Source organism: Capsicum annuum, chromosome 4 (genome assembly GCF_002878395.1).
Source record: "Capsicum annuum cultivar UCD-10X-F1 chromosome 4, UCD10Xv1.1, whole genome shotgun sequence".
In the NCBI taxonomy this organism is placed as follows: Eukaryota; Viridiplantae; Streptophyta; class Magnoliopsida; order Solanales; family Solanaceae; genus Capsicum; species Capsicum annuum.
The window spans coordinates 36,312,537-36,317,223 of NC_061114.1; the positions used below are offsets into that span (position 1 = coordinate 36,312,537).

The 4,687-nt window shown below is 35.1% G+C and overlaps 1 non-coding gene across 1 annotated transcript; it reads right to left on the reverse strand.

Annotated features, from left to right (window-relative positions):
* Positions 1-1,004: 1,004 nt before the first annotated feature.
* Positions 1,005-1,111, reverse strand: LOC124898223. The gene has a single exon (XR_007055199.1). It is a non-coding gene; the product is annotated as a small nucleolar RNA R71 (small nucleolar RNA).
* Between the last annotated feature and the right edge of the window lie 3,576 nt (positions 1,112-4,687).

Genomic DNA, 4,687 nt, shown 5'->3' on the forward strand with positions numbered 1-4,687 from the left:
AGACCAAGATCATACTCTAAATCCTGTGAATCAATAACCCGATAATCAACTATTCTACGATAAGAATAGAGATTTGTAAGATTGTTAAAAGTGTCTCAGCCCTGGAATTCTCACTATTATTGTTTACAACCCTGCTTATGTTGCTGTTATCGCAATTTGTTATTTCTTTATTAATTATAATTTTACTTGAGACTTCATAATCATCTTGATACTTTAGAATACTTAATACATTCTTGTCGACTAAAATTGGTTAAATTGCTAGTTACATAGTCCATGTGGGTACGATGCACTTGCGTGTATGTTAGACCACAACAAGTTTCTTGCGCCATTGTTGGGGACTAGTATAATTAGTAATTTTCTAAATGTTTTGTTTTTAATAATTATTTTAAGTTCTAAAGACTTCATCTTAGTGACTGACTTTTGCAGGACTAGCGAGGTGTTGGGCTGGCAAAAGATAGAGAGTTAGTAGAGCCTTATTCAAAACCAGAATAGACATTTCATCAGAGGAGAAGATCTCACAATCCAATCCAGAAAGTTCAAATAGAAGGGCAAGGAGATCCTAATCTTATTAGTCCAATTGATCCAAATGTTGCACGTGGTTCAGCTCTGGCTATTCCAGTTACTCCTACTCGATAAAAAGCTATGAATATTTATAAAGTGGCAATCCATCTTACAAACCATGGTACTAATTGTATTCAAAGCTAGAGATGTGTGGTCGATTTTAATTGACGCAGAATACGGTACATATGTTGTCTTCGAGTGGAAAATTTGTAGGGTTCTCACATGAAGATCCTCAGCAGCACATACAGACTTTCTTTGAAATTAGTGATCCCTATATTCCTACTGGTGTATCTACTAATTATGTCAGACTGATGCTTTTCCCCTTTTCTTTAATTGGGGAAGCAAAAAGCTGGTTATATACCGAACCACCAAACTCCATCACTACCTGGGATGATTTGGCTCAGAAGTTCCTTATTTGATTCTTTCCATTAGAGAAGACAATATGTTTAAGAAGTGAGATTCTGAGTTTCAAGTAGAAAGAAGGAGAAAATCTATACCAAGCTTGGGAGAGATTTAAGGGCATACTTAGAAATTGCCCTCATCATCTTCAGTCTAATGATGTATTGGTTCATACTTTCATAGAAGGTCTTGAGCCCAACACCAATATTCTCATAGATTCAGTAGAAGATGGGTAGGATCTTGAGAAGACTTATGATGAATCATATACACTGCTGAATCAGATTTCTCAATTGAATCCTGAGTGGCATACAGACTCAAGGAGTGCACCTTAGAAGGTTTCAGGCATGTTAGAGGTAGATCAGTTCACTACTCTATCAGCTCTGCTTACTGTACTAAAAATTAGATTACTAATCAATTCAATAGTATCATATTGGGGGTTAAACAAATGGAATCCGCAACTAATCCAGTTAAATAGATGAATGCATGGTGTGAGGTTTTTTGAAGTAACGACCATATAATGGATGTTTGTGCAATTAATGTAGATTTTGTCAATTATGTGGAGAATTCTAATTATCAAGGGTTGCAGAACTATGGTAATACTTAAAATCTGAATTGGAGGAATTATCCAAATTTCTCATGGGGAAGAAACCAGGTGTAGAACGATAATTAGTACAAGGGGCCAGTAAAACAAAACCAGCAACAATAAGTTTAGATTAATTATGGAAGAGTTGTTGCATTAAGTAATAGATGCTCAATCCCAATTGGCAACAGATATGAAGAATAAATAATTGATTCTGAAGAATTTAGAGATGGAAATTGGTCAAATAGCAAGAGCACAAAACACTAGACCTTAGGGAGGTCTACTTAGTGATACTGAGGAAAATCTAAAATAGGTAAATGCACTCACTACTAGAAGTAGTTTTCAACTTAAGGAGTTGGAAACTGACCAATTAAATCCCAAGGCTACTTATGGTGTTAGTGAGAAGAATAAGAAGAAAAAGGTTGAAGAAAATGCTGTAAGTAATGAAACCAAAGTGGAGAAGAAAACTCTACCTCCACCTTCCCCCAAAGGCTTCGGAAGCACCAAGAGGAGACTAGTTATAAGAAGTTTTTAGAGATTTTGAAGTAGGTTCATGCCAGTCTCACTCGTATTGATATCTTGCAGTGTGATCCAATGTATGAAAAATATGTTAAAGACATAGTGGCAAACAAGAATTTTTTGACAAAATATGCTATAGTAAAACTTACTGAGGAGTGCACATCCAAGATTTAGAAATAATTGCCTACGAAGCTGAAAGATCCAGGTAGTTTTACTTTATAGATCACCATCAGATGATCCATTAGTACCAGGGTTTTATGTGATTTGAGGGTAAGCAATAATATAATGCCCATTTCTTGGTACAAAAAAATGGGTCTTGGGAGTCCCAAACCTACCACTATTATCTTGCAGTTACCTAACATGCCCCTTGTTAGGCCTGACGAGATCATTGAGATGTATTGGTGCAAGTAGGATTGCTTATTTTCCTAGTGGATCTTGTCATTCTTGACTTTGATGATGATTTATCCATTCCATTTATTTTGGGTTATCAATTTTTAGCAACTGGACAATCTCTTATTGATGTAGCTATAGGGAAGATAACTATAAGAGTTCATAACAAGGTTGAGGTCTTTGATGTGTACAAAGCAATGATGTTGCCTACTATATATGAATAATTATCAGCTATAATAGTTAAAGACCTTGTATTTGAGTTCCACCTTCTATTGTCTAATAACCCACTTGAGGCACTTGAAATGGTGCAAATTATGGATTTGACATTAATTAACACTAGAGTTACTGAGTTTAAATTATTGAATATGCCGATTAGACCATCTCCTAATGCATCTATTGATGAAGTATCGAAATTAGATCTTAAGGATCTTCCTCCTCGTTTAAAATATGCTTTCTTTGGTGATGATGATACTTTGCCTATGATTTTTTTTGCAGGTTTGTCTAAAGTATAGGAGAGAGAGGCATTATCAATGTTGAAAATAAGGAAGAAAGAAATTGGATAATAGATGCTGAACATCATAGAAATCAATCCATCCTTTTGTATGCACAAAATATATATGGTATAGGGATACAAAGAAAGTGTCCAACAAGCAAAGATTGAATCCAGCGATGAAAGAAGTGGCCAGAAAGAAAGTAATAAAGTGGCTTGATGCTGGGATAGTCTATCCTATATCAGACAATAAATAGGTCAGCCCAGTGCACTGTGTCCCAAATAAGAGAGGTATGATCATTGTGACTAATAAATATAATGAGCTTATTCCAACCCGTACAGTTACTGGATAGAATATCTATATAGATTACAGGAAATTAAATGATTCTACCAGGAAAAATCACTATCACATTCCATTCATCGATCAAATGTTGTAAAGGTTAGCAGGACAGGACTGCTATTGCTTTCTAGATGGCCATTTAGGGTATAATCAAATCACAATAGCACCAGAAGATCAGGGAATAACCACATTTACCAATCTATATGGCATGTACGAATTCAGGTGTATGACTTTTTTCCTTTTCAAAGCTCTAGCAACATTCCATAGATGCATGATGGCTATATTCTACTATATGGTGGAAGAATTTATAGAGGTGTTTATGGATGAATTTTCTGTCAATGGTAACTCCTTTGATGTTTTCTTGCAGAATCTAGATAGAGTCTTGTTCCATTGTGAAGGGATAAATTTTATACTGAACTAGGAAAAGTGCCACTTTTTGGTCAAGGAAGAATCTTCCTTGGTCATAAGGTGTCACATAAAGGACTTGAAATAGATACAGAAAGAGTTAAAGTTATTATAAAGCTATTAGATTCAGTGTTAGTGAAGGGAGTGAGAAGATTTCTTGGGTACGTTAGATTTTATAGGTGCTTTATCAAAGACTTTTCAAAGATCGCATGTCCAATGTTAAAGTTGTTGGAAAAAGAGGGTAAGTTTGATTTTAGGACTGAATGTTAGCAAGAATTTGAGGGTTTGAAGAAAAGGTTAATAGAAGCACCCATATTTATTTCTCCTGACTAGGCATTACCATTTGAGTTAATATGTAATTACAGTGATTTGGTTGTGGGGGCGTTGTTGAGGTAACAAAAAGACAAGGTATGTAACTCTATTTACTGTGCAAGTAAAGTCTTAGACACAACCCAGGTGAAGTTCACAGTAATAGAGTAGGAGATGTTAGCATTTGTTTTGCATTCGATAAATTCAAATCTATTTTGGTGGGTACAAAGGTAATTATTCATACGAACCATGAGGCCATCCGATACTTATTAAAGAATAAAGATGTAAAGCCATGGTTGATTAAGTGGATACTCTTGCTTCAAGAATTTGATCTAGAAGTTCGTGACATAAAGGGAGCTAAAAATCAAGTAGCAGATCATCTGTCAAGGCCTAATAGTCATGATCACATTGCTGATGATACACTTTGCATCCGAGAATATTTTATAGATGAGAAATTATTCTCACATAATGTGTGTGAGATTTCTTGGTATGCAGATATTGTAAATCTATTAGTAAGTGGTGTTTACCCTCTCGAAGCTATTGGTCAACAGAGAAAAAAGCTGCTGTTATATGATTCTCGTACATATATATGGGATGATCCATATCTTTTTAAACAAGGTGCTAATGGGATTGTGCGTAGATGTGTTTCTGAAGCTAAACTAAACAAGTGTTGCAAAATTATCATTCATCTCCT